Here is a 12937-nt window from a genome sequence, read left to right on the forward strand (position 1 = left end):
TTTCATGCATTCAATAATTCAATGTCAATCGGTAGTATATCTTTTCATGCAAGCAATAAATAGTGCACTAGGCATGCTTAACATGCAGTCGATAAATAGTAACAATCTGAATGCTATAAGTCAAGTAGTAATAGTACAAATCAACCAATTTCATCAATCATACAATCAACTTAACCTCTATAGTACTTACACATTCAGTTAGCATAATATTTGTCACTGAACCGAAGTGTTATAAGCATAATAATTGCTACCGTAATATTTTATTAAAAGCATATTAAATGCTATTATATTGATATGTTTTAAGCATGTCATATTGTATTGCATGTCATATTGCGTGCTACTATATACAAGGGTGTTCTCAACAATGAAACCATGGTAGTTGTCAAGGTTAATACAAGTCTCAAGGCCCGAAATTAAGCTCATGAATGTGATGGGCTCAAATTTTCTCAAGGCTCAATAACAGCCCAATAACAAGGTTAAAGGCCAAGTAAATCCAAGCAAGATTGAACGAGACCATCCAAGACTTCGTTACCAAGGCCATAGGTGTGCACACAACTGAAAAAGAAAATCAAGATTCACTTTCTTGTTTTCAAGAAAATCAAGAAACCAAATCTTAGTCCAATTTTGCTATTTCAGAGAATTTGAAAAATCAAGATTTCAAATCTTGGAAATTGTAACACCCCTAACCTGTGTCCGTCGCCGGATTAGGGTTACAAGGCATTACTGTACAAGACACAGTTCAATACAGTCATTTATCACCTTTCATGCATCAAAGAATAACGATTCATTTATAACATTATCAGACTCGAATATCCACAATTCACTTATACTAAATTCGATTACATGAATCATAAAGCTAATCCAATTTAGTTGTACTTTACTAATCATGAATCACAAATAAGCATACTTCAAAATTCAACCCATTCAATTCGGTTACAATTTCTATATTTTTAATCAAGCTAACATACATCAAAAACTCAATTGAACATGTTCCAAATTATCAAATTTGAACTAAAATTGTATACATCAAAGCCATGTTCACATACTCACTAATTAAATTATATTCAAGCATATATCCTTACTTTTCAGATACTGAAAAATACATCAAGACATAATTTCATTAGCTAAATATCAAATTTTTCATTTCATTACTTTTGTATGTGCACATAATGAAACCAATCGAATCAATATATACAACTTAATGTCCATTCACATATACTACATTAGCAACATTACAATATAACCAAACATACTTTTGATGTCATTATAATATACTAATTTTACCCTAATACAAAAACCATTTCTATGTATATCTACCGAATCCATATTAACCTAATTCATTAAATATTACATAACCATACAAATTTCGCATGTTATACATATTAATCTATATTCAATTAAACTCGTAATTAATTTTCCTAATTTAAATAAAATTTGGCATTGTAGTATACATACATACATTTCGATTCAGCTATGTATAAATTAAATACATTAAATTTAACATTAATTATTCACTTACGAACTTACCTCGAACAAAGACGAACGATACGGAACGACTACTCGACCACTTTTGATTTCTCCCATTTCAAATCTGATTTATTCTTTTCTTGATCTAATTCAATACAAATTTGGCTTGTTTATTCACATATTCATTTAATTTCATCCAAAAACACATAAATGGGCAAATTGCATTTTAGCCCCTAACATTTCACATTTTCTCAATTTAGTCCCTATTTTAAAACAACTCAAAATATTCAAAATTTCAATATACCCTAGTTAGGCCGAATCTACCTTTAGCTTATACAAGCCCACATATTTCATTTATTTCATATTTTAGCCCTTCAATTTTTCATTTTCACAATGTAACACAAATTACTCAAATTCATCAAAAATCTCAATACAAAACATATTAATCCAACATCTATCCTTCATAATTTATCAATTAACATCATTAAACTCACAATTTCATCAATGGCTTAACTCACAATCTTTATCAAAATCAGAAATTGAGGCATGGACTTAATAAAATGCTAAACAACAATCACAAAAACATAGAAATTATTAAAAATGAATCAAAACACATACCTTAATCACTAAATATCAAAGCTGAACCCTAGCTTAGTCTTTTTCTTTTCTTTTCTTTTCTTGTTAACATCGACCAAAGATGAACATAATGGTCTATTTTCATACTTTTATCTTATTATTTCATTATTTAATAATCAATTTCCATTTTTAGCCTTTATAATATCATTTAAAATCCACTAACCTTAGGCTTTTATGCCCATCCATAATTTTAATGGTATAATTTCAACGTAAGGCCCCACATAATGAAAGCCATAGCAATATAGTACTTTAACAATTAGCTAGTCACTTTAGCATTTTACTCGATTAAGTCTTTTTCACAAATTAAGCACACAAACAGATAAATTAAATCATGAAAATTTCACACATGTCAATTCACATACTATAAGCATGGAAAATAATTTTAAAATATTTTTCAGACTCAGATATGTGGTCCCGAAACTACTGTTCAACTAGGGTCTAAATCGGGCTGTTACAACTCTCCCCCCTTAGGGATTTTCATCCCCAAAAATCTTACCCGCGAATAGGTTTGTATAACGTTCTCTCATAGCATCCTCGGGCTCCCACGTAGCTTCTTCAACCCCGTGTCAATTCCATAAGGTTTGGATCCCACGTAACATTTTTTTAGGTCCAAAAATAGTTTCTTTCCATCCAAGAAACCCTAATTCATTCTCTATTAGACTCTTTACCAGCTGATTCATTTTTCTTTTGTTTTAATTTCGTTTGATTCTTCTTTCTGACAACTAATCAATTTTCGTTATTTCTCGTTTCAGTTTACATTCGTCTAGAGATCTAGGTTAAATTTGTAACTTAGACAAGCTACGATCCTGTTCCGCACGCCTGTCGTATCATTCTTTATCAAAGGTTCTCAATTAAGCTTCGGATAAAAGAATCGAGCAACAATTCATGGCGAAAGTGGGCATAATCGGCATAATTCATCATTTTAACCTAGTTTGACTCTACGGTTTCTGCTTTGACACGAACCTGATGGCCTTAGTTTACAAATACTTGCCAAATGGTTCACTTGACAGGTTTTTGTTTACCCATGAAAAGATATTAGGATTCTAGAAACTCCATGAAATTACAGTGGGAACAGCGAAAGGGATTGCTTACTTACATGAAAAATGTCAAGAACGGATCATTCACTACGACATAAAGCCTGGAAACATTCTCTTAGATTCAAAATTCTATCCCAAAGTTGTTGATTTTGGTTTGGCCAAGCTCATCAATAGGGAAAACACTCATATAACCATGACCAGAGGTTGAGGAACTCCAGGATATGCAACACTGGAGCTTTGGATACCATATCCAATAACCCATAAGTGTGATGTTTATAGCTTTGGGATGTTATTATTTGAGATAATCAGCTGGCGGAGGAACTTTAACATCGAAGTTCCGGAGAGCCAAGAGTGGTGCCCTTGATGGGTGTGGATGAACATTGAGAGCAATGGCGACATCGGAGAGTTAACGGAAACCTGCGAGATCGATGAGGGAAATAGAGAGACTATGGAGAGAATGGTGAAGACGGCTTTATGGTGCGTTCAGTATAGACCTGAACGGAGGCCATGGATGAGCATGGTGGTTAAAATGTTAGATGAAGCAGCCGAAACCCCTTAACCTTCAAATCCATTTGATCATATGCTGGAGCTGCGAAATGATTACGGTTCCAACATTGTTTCGAGTTCGACATGGACTTATTCGGAGTCGACGTCTTCGGCATTATTAAATCAATCCGAGTTTGTAGTAGAAAGTACAAGTCATACTATGAAGAATTACAAGTCGACGTCTTCGGCATTATTAAATTTGTACAAACAAAATCATTATTTTGAGAATTTTTGTTTATTTTTTTAACAGATTGAGTATTGAAGATAGATAATCAATTTTTCGTATGCGTTTATTTAGACGGAATCATCTTGACAACAATCGTTGGATGTATATTTGAATGTTGGTAACAAATAGCAATGAGATTTAATAGAAATGTCTCGTTCGATGATATGAAAGAAATGATTAACACAAAAATTATTAGATGTTGTGGGAGAAGGATCTCAAAACTTTTTTACTAGTTTCTAGTTTCGACAGATCCCATCAAATTCACTGAAATGGAACTTGTAGATGATGAAGACGTGGAGACAATGATCACTCTTTATTGTGGGAATCGGAGTGACCAAAATGCACCGATTCAGTTATTTGCTGAGTTAGCTGGTGTGGAGCCAACTGAAGATCTCACTGCATCTGGTGAAGAACATAGAGCTCAAGAATCGTGTATGGTGGCTCCAATATCGTACATTGATAGTGTATCGACTATATGCGAGATTGATATCGATCTTAATTGTAACACCCCAAACCCAACCTAGACGTTATGGTCAAATCTGGCGCGTCACATTGAAGTGTCTTTTGAAAATTGGACTTGTTGGTAAAAATTTCGTTTCTAAGTTTAAAAACCCCTTTATTATTTTTTAACAAATCAACTAGTCAAAACGTTTTTCTTGTTATATGCTATTGTTATAATAGGTTGATCTAAAATCGCGGAAGCTTTTGAAAACTCTAATGTTTAAATTTCGTGTATTTGAAAACAGTAATTATTTTGAAAATTCGTCTTCTCCTAAACTAGCAGTTTAAAATAAGTAAGCAAAATCCCAGTTAAAAATTTAAACAAACATAAACGGCCTTATTACATAAACAAAACCCAACACAAACTTTAAATTTAAATAAAAGTAAGTGTAGAACAGCTGCAGTTGTGTGGCCACCTCTGAGTCCCTCACAGCGCCAAATCGCCTAAGGCTGAGGATTACTTGTACAGTTAAAAGGAAAGGTTGAGTTTACGAAAACTCAGTACGTAAACCCCTATCAGTTAGTCAGTATACAACATGCAGTAATAGTCTAGTCCTGAGCCCTATTTAGTAACAGTACAGTGTGGCCTTAGCCCAATACAATAACAGTGTGGGCCTTAGCCCATTACAGTATCAATATAGTGCAATAATGCAACCCATTCCAATCTAGCCAACACACCACTCCGTACAACCAACACACCATATGTGGATAAAATCAACCCACCCAGCCAACACACCAATATCGCAAAGAAAGCGCCAAGATAGTAACGCAACAAAAGTCGCCAAGATGATATCGCAGACAAAGTCGCTAGTACAGTATACTTCCTCCATAACAGTATCCCAACCCCATGTAGTATGTCGTGTCATAAATCATACGTGTATGCAGAATTTCATACTCAGTAACAGTCATATACAAATCATGAAGACACCAGTCAACCTACCTCTAGGGGTATAACGATCATTTTCATCAATTAAGGGTAAAATAGTCATTTTACCCTTTAGGGGTAATTTGGTCATGGTCATTTTACTATTTTAGGGTCTCGGTGTAGATATCGACCTCTTGAAAGGTTTACAGTCGCCTCGAGCTATTCAGGTAACCTAAATGGTCATAACCGTGTAAATAGGGCCAATGACCATTATTTGGCCCAAGTGGGCCTACACGCTCGTGCGGCCCGTTCAGCTCAAATTTATCTAGGGCTATGAGATCTACATAGCCCAATCCAGTATTTGCCACAAATCGTGGATTTTATCCATATGAGGCCCACAAACCCATTGAGCCCACACGACCCATTTTGGCCCAACGTGGCCCATTACGGCCTAAGCCTATGAAAATGCTCATGGAGACCTCTACAGTCTATCGCCCAAGGTTCGTGGGTTTGGCTTACCACACGAGCGATCACATGCTCGTGTGGTCTCAAACACCGTATTTTTGGCTTTTCCACTTTTTCCGTTCTACAGTTATAGTGGGGTATTTACACACCTGTTTACGAGAAGAGTGCAAATCTTCATGTACACCAACCTTGCTTGAATAAGGGCGACTTTAGTCCTCTAAAATCGCTTACCGAAAGTGATCACACGCTTTTATCGATTATCTTGATTGAATGCCGAGAACAAGGGTTGCGACTACTTCAAAACCACTTACACTCTACCACTGCTCGAGGAATTCGGCACAACACTTCCCCCAGCCGATAAATGAAAAAGAAATGTCAGATGCTAACACCAAATTATTTCTCCAATGCCGAAAATGACAAACATTTCCCTAGCTAAATTCTCAAAGTTAGAGTTCCCCCAAAAGACACAACACTTCCTCTCAATCGAAGTCATTGATTTTCTCCTAGTATCTCTCCCCTTATCCCTCCTTGAATTACTCCACCGATTTCTCCTCAACTTCCTCAACAACCCCATTCAAAATCTATTCAAACTCCCCTTAGCTGTGTTTCAATCCAACTCCACTACCTATACAGCTCAAGCAACAAAATAAAAACTCCATTGCACAATCAGAACTTGAACCTCAGATCTCACAGTTACACAACACGCCACCTTGGTGCTAGACCACAAGCTCTTTTTGTGTCATAAAACAAGCGCTATTATTTATAAGGCCTATATGCCAGTGTCCAGATTCATTTAAGAGCAAAACTAAACATTTTACAAAAGCCAAGACTTGAACCTAGGCTTCTCAAACACTTCCATACACACCCAAATCACTTAGCCATTAAAGCAAACAATCAATTTGTGTCATATCATGCAAAAAAAATAAAGACTTAAATTTTTGGGGCGTTACATTAATGTTGCACCCGATATTGATGTGATTGGTGATAATGGATATGATAGTAGTGATCCTTGTGATCAAAAGGACGATAGTGATAGTGATCCTGATGTGGACAAGGTCATCGATGATATTAATGACGATGACATGAATGACGATGGAAACATTAACGCGTCTTCAGTCGGAAACTAGGTTCGACATATTATGATACACAATAATATTGGGTCATACATGTCGCTCATAGACCCCGACGCGGCGCACATAGCCGAGTTCTTGAAATACCCTAAAATATTACTTGTTCACCAGCTGGCCGTAGATTTCAATCCTGAGGAGTTGTTAGTAGGCTAGAAATTTGAAAGTAAGGAAGAGTGTGTATTTGCTATTAAACGATATAGCATGAATATATCAATGGACTATAAAGTCGTAGTGTCTAAACCGAAATTATATATTGGGGAGTGTTAGAAGTCAACGAAAGGCTGCAATTAGCGGGGAGGAGCTGCATTTATTCAAAAGTCGTAGATGTGGGAGATACAAAAATTTGTTGGGCCTCACACATGCACATCAACATATATGACAGAAGATCATCGAAAACTTGATTCTAAAACTATCTGTACATCTATCATGCCAATGGTGAAGGACATGTTGACCATTAAAGTTTTGGTATTGATTACTGAAATACAGGTACGATTCTAATATCGAGTATCATACCAAAAGGTATGGATAGCTAAATAGATGACAATGAAGTAATTGTATGGGGATTTCGATGCATCGTACAATGAGCTACAGGGATAGATAGCTGCTATGCGAGAGTATGTACTGGGGCCTGTCATTGAGTTACAAACAAGACTTTATTACGGCTTGGATGACCAACTACAAACGGGAAAAAGAATTTTCCATCAGATGTTCTGGATGTTTAATCCATATGTGTGCGTATTTCCCCACTACAAGCCGTTTGTGTAAATAGATGGGACCTGGCTATACGAAAAATATAAATAGATCCTACTTTTTACGGTTGTTCGAGACGGAAACAAGAACGTGCTCTCAATAGTATTTGCCATTGTAGATAAGAAGAGCATGGAATCGTGAGAATTCTTCTTTACCAACCTGCGGAGGTATGTTATTAGAAACAATAATATTTGCATCATCTCTGATAGAGGGAAAGGATTAATTACCGCTATTAGGTGTTCCAGTATGCCCTAGAGATTCGTTTACTATATACGGCACATCGCAACTAACTTTCATCGAGATTATAAGCATGCAGACTGGTGGAGACAAGTTGTAAGAATGGGTAAATGATAACCTTATATTTTTAATATAAGTTTTAATGTTTTAGGGTAATACTGAAACTTATCTTTTCGTAATACATATACAATGCACGAGCTAAAGCCACACATTTTTCGCTAAAGAATGACTCGACTTGAAAGTGGCATGAAGGGTCAAATGAACACATCTTTCTGATAGTGGTTGGGTGGAACTGTGGCAATGAGCTCAAAGTTTTAACGAGGGTTTTCACTATAGTCATATTACCACAAACTTGGTGGAGGAGATCAACTCTGTGTTGTTGAAAACACGACATCTTCTGATTTCATCTGTCTTCTCGGTTACATTTTACAAGTTGGCTACCTTGATGCCAAGAATAGGTCAACAACAAGTCAACCAGATGGAGGCGGGACACATATTTGTCGAAGATGTTAGGGATGCAATGGTTGCAAATCATCAGATGACGAGGTCGACAAATGTAGAAGTATATTCACAACGTCTTGAAATGTTTCGAGTTACGGAGACCATCGCTCGACGACCCTGTATACCATCTAGTTCTAATGGAGTTGATCTCCGAAATAAAAATACGATTGCAAGAGGTTCTAAACACTTCATTATCCACGTGTGCATGTCGTGGCAGCGTGTGCTAAAGTATCGCTCAATGTTGAACAATTTATCGGTGATGTGTACATTCTTGAGCGCATGTTGCGTATCTGAGAGAATGAGTTTCCCGTCCTGCCTGACCTGTCTACGTGGGAGGTGCCTCTGACGACTTTCGAGCTTGTCCCAGATAAAGGGTTGCGTAGGAATCTGAAAGGTCATCAGCAATCATCCAGAATTCATAATAAAATGGACATTATGGAGACATTCGACAGTAAGCGTTATGGATTATGTAGATTAGCTGGTCCTAATCGGAGTAAATGCCCGCAGCGAAACTACCATACTGGACAATCATCACGATCGGGTAGGAATTGAGCTTATGTGATCCAATGTACCTAATTTATATTACAAAGTTTGTTCCAAGTTTTAATGTTGTAATGTATTTAATTTATATAACAAAATTTATATTACAAAGTTTGTTCCAAGTTTTAATATTGTAATGTATTTAATTTGTATTACAAAATTTATATTACAAAGTTTGTTCCAAGTTTTAATGTTGTAATGTTGTAATGTTGCAATTAATCTAATTTATGACCACAAATTTTGTTCCAAGTTTTAATGTTGTAATGTTATAATGCTACAATTAATCTAATTTATGACCACAAAGTTAGTTCAAAGTTTTAATGTTGCAATTAATTTAATTAAATAAATACAAAGATTATCTTTTTCTTGATTTATATTTTTTCAGAATAAAAAAAGTACAAACTTTGTAATATTTAAATTGAAACCCCTAAAATTGATGGTTTGATGGTGTGGTCCTAGGGGTATATTTCTGCGGGGGTCGACGTTCACGTTGTGGGTGATCGCGGTGATCAACATCCTCTTCAATCGCAGGTGGGGGTGTGCAAAACATGGAAGAAAAATTATATGCCCCGAACGCCATTGATGAACTTGAGTTAAGAGGAGTGTTGTACTGCAATGGATACGACCCAAGAGGAATGGAGTAATGCGGTGGATACGGGCCGAGAAGAGTGCTGTACTGCGGTGTTACTGGACTAAAGTCTGGGAAATAGTCATTGACCCGCAACTCCGGATGATAAGAACTATCACTAGAATGTGTATGCGACTGCTCGGGCTTCGGCTCTGGCTTGGGCTCGATCTTAGGCTCTAGCTCGGGCTCTAGCTCTAGCTCGGCCTTTAGATCAAGCATTGGCTCATATGCCCCAAGTCTATGCATGTGCGAGGGGACTACAGTCGACTGCCCACTAAGTAAATATGGTTTTTTTGTACTAGAGTACCATTGTATGTACTCTAACGATGGTTGCAAATCGGAAGAAATATCCGTGTGAGGTATCCGCGCCATCCGATTATCCCACATTGCAATATATTTCTGGAGCAGAACCCCCCAATTATTTCCATGTTTCCCTCTCTTGTTAATCCCATGAATCTTCTCCAACTGCATTTGTGGAGCTAGGATATACTGGATGCAACCAAACTGCCGGAGTACTCGATCCCCATTATACCACCTAACTGTCTAGAAAATGATAACTGGTGTGTTAATGTACCATAGGTGAGAATAAATATAGGCAGACGAGGGTATAACAACTGCAATTTCTGGTCTCTGATACGGCATCCAGATAAACTGCACGATTAATAACATGGTTAAAATTTAACACGATTCGAGTAAGATATACAAAGTAATTACATGTCACGAATATTGGAATAGTCAGAACTGCGGAACCCCAACTATACGAGCGAACATTCTACAAATTAGCTAATAGGGGTAAATACATCAAATGAACCCTATTGTTGTTCGCATCCGGCATCAATACACCCCCTATAATATGCATAATGTACGCTTGAGCTGCGCACATCACCTCCTACTCAGTGGCATTAATTAATAAATGTTGAAATTTGGTTTTCAGCCATGAAAATCTCAAACTCGTAAATTTGGACACAACATCGTTGGGCGAGACTCCTAATAGGTTATAACAAAGGGCAATCAGCTCAGCTATCGTACTTACGCCCGTTACGACACTCCCATTGATTGGGAGCCCAAGTTGCAATGCAACATCCTCCAGAGTGACAGTGCACTCCCCACACAACAAATAAAAAGTGTGGGTCTCTAGGCGCCAACGCTCGACCAATACGGATATTAAATCGTACCACAAATCAAACGTTCGGATCAATAATGCTGACCCGAATCCAGCTAACTCCATGTATGGCATTAGTCGTTCATTCGAGGAATATCACGACCCTTCAATGCGTGGTTCGAGCCCTAACACTATTAAATTACAGAAAATAGTTATAATAACATAATTTATTTCCGTAAATGACGTAGAACTTTTTTAAGGGAACCTGTGATTAACAAATAACAATATATTACCATATTATTAACTGTGTTTGATATGCGACCATCGTTCTTAATCAATGAACCCATTGCGATTCTTGTAATTTCAAAACAAATTTTGGTAATTAATTTCAAAGTTTGATGCATTTTAAGTATTTATCAAAATGCCTAAATTTTATATATTGCTTTTAATTACAAAAAAATACCAAACGGTTTTGTCCACATCATATTTTTGCTATACTACATTAACAAAATAAATATATCTTATAAATTCCAACTCAAACTCCAACTCAATGGTCCCATTCACAAATTCCATCTCAATGGTTTAATCTTTTACCTACATAAAAACAAAAAATTATATTAAAATAATAAAAATAACATGCCAATAAAAAAATATAACAAAAACATAATAAATACAAATATTTTTATTATTATATTAAAATGATAATAAGTAAAATGTATTGGTTTAAAATATAATATATATATATATATATAATAACATGCCAACTTAATTATTATCAAAAATATTTTTATTTTTGCATAGAAGGATTCAAAAGAAATTTCATTTATAATATTTATAAAAACATAAAATAAAATTTAAAAACATAAACTCTTATTCTCAATTATAAAATCTTAATAAATTAGAACATATAAACTATGATTCCTAATTTATCTCATAGATTCCACTCAATGATCCCATTCACAAATTCCATATCAATGGTCTCATCTTTTACCTACATAAAAAATAAAAAATATATTAAAATAATCAAAATAACATGCCAAATAAATTACATAAAAAATATATCTAATCAACCTAAAACACACATAACAAATAAATTACATAAAAATAAAACATTCTTTGTACATAATATAAATAGGCTTTTTACGTCAATAAACATTAAAAATAAATTATGAATGAATGAAAATATAAAATAAATACAAACATATCTTAATAGCTCTTTTAACCAAATAATACCTTACAAAATAAATTTAAAAATTAAATCCGAATTAAATCAACAATAATAACAACAAAAACAAATTAACATTAATTTATAACAAAAAAAAAATCTTTTCTTAAACAATTAATCTTCCCTAAACAACAAACTCTCCTTTCATTTTCTATTTATTTTTTTCCTTCTCTTTCTCCTTCCCTCTCTCTATTCTGCTTCTCTTTTTTTTCTTTCTTTTTCCCTTCCCTTCCCTTCCCTTCCCGCCCTCTCCTTCTTCTTCTTCTCTTCTTCAAAAACTTTCTTTTCTCTTCCGGCCAAAAATGGGGCATTGGAGACCTTATAATGGTCCCCAAACACACAACTCACGGGCTACAAAGATGATTCGTCCCATCGCTAACAACCGCATCCCAGTGCCGCCTGTGGAGATGGCGTGACTTCGGGTGCCGTCTCTACAGTAAGCGTGACCAGGCGGTGCCACCTCTCCAGCAGGCATGACCCCTGCCGCTTAGTTGTGTTGTCTCATCAATGACAGCGGGTCAGGTTTTTGGGTCAGGTTTTTTTTGTATACGAGTCGTATTTGACCCGTGTTTTCTTTAGGTGCCACCTATTAATTTGCCTTCACCAGTTTTTTTTTATTGTTTTCAATCAAATTTTGTCAGAATTCTAGGGTGGTGCCGCTTATGCACCACCCTCCACCTGTTTGAAATTACCATTTTGGTACATATATTTTAAAACATGTCATTTTAGTATTTTTTTATTTTATAATATTTAGGTAAAAAAGCCTATAAAAATGGTTTGAAGGAAAAAAATTATATTCGAAAATAATTTGTTTGCTATAGCTATTGTCAGTGTTGTTGGACACATTAACAATTACCACCTTTATTTTTCACCTAATTATCAACTAATCATTATATTTAAAAATAATTTTGGTGTCGTTATTATATCAAGAGGCATTCGCATATATATTTTAAAATATATATAAAAAAATATGGGTATTTACAATAAAAAATAAAAAAAATTTAATTGATGTCTAGTGTGTCGAGTATCACCAGTCAAATATTTTTTAAAAATTATTCATATTTTTAAATTTATTATTGAA

At 35.2% G+C, this 12937-nt stretch overlaps 1 pseudogene; it reads left to right on the forward strand.

The window, feature by feature from the left end:
- The first annotated feature begins 372 nt into the window (after window positions 1-372).
- Window positions 373-6870, forward strand: LOC105766903 (G-type lectin S-receptor-like serine/threonine-protein kinase At2g19130; annotated as a pseudogene).
- Window positions 6871-12937: the final 6067 nt, after the last annotated feature.

This window comes from Gossypium raimondii, chromosome 5 (genome assembly GCF_025698545.1).
Source record: "Gossypium raimondii isolate GPD5lz chromosome 5, ASM2569854v1, whole genome shotgun sequence".
NCBI classification, from domain to species: Eukaryota; Viridiplantae; Streptophyta; class Magnoliopsida; order Malvales; family Malvaceae; genus Gossypium; species Gossypium raimondii.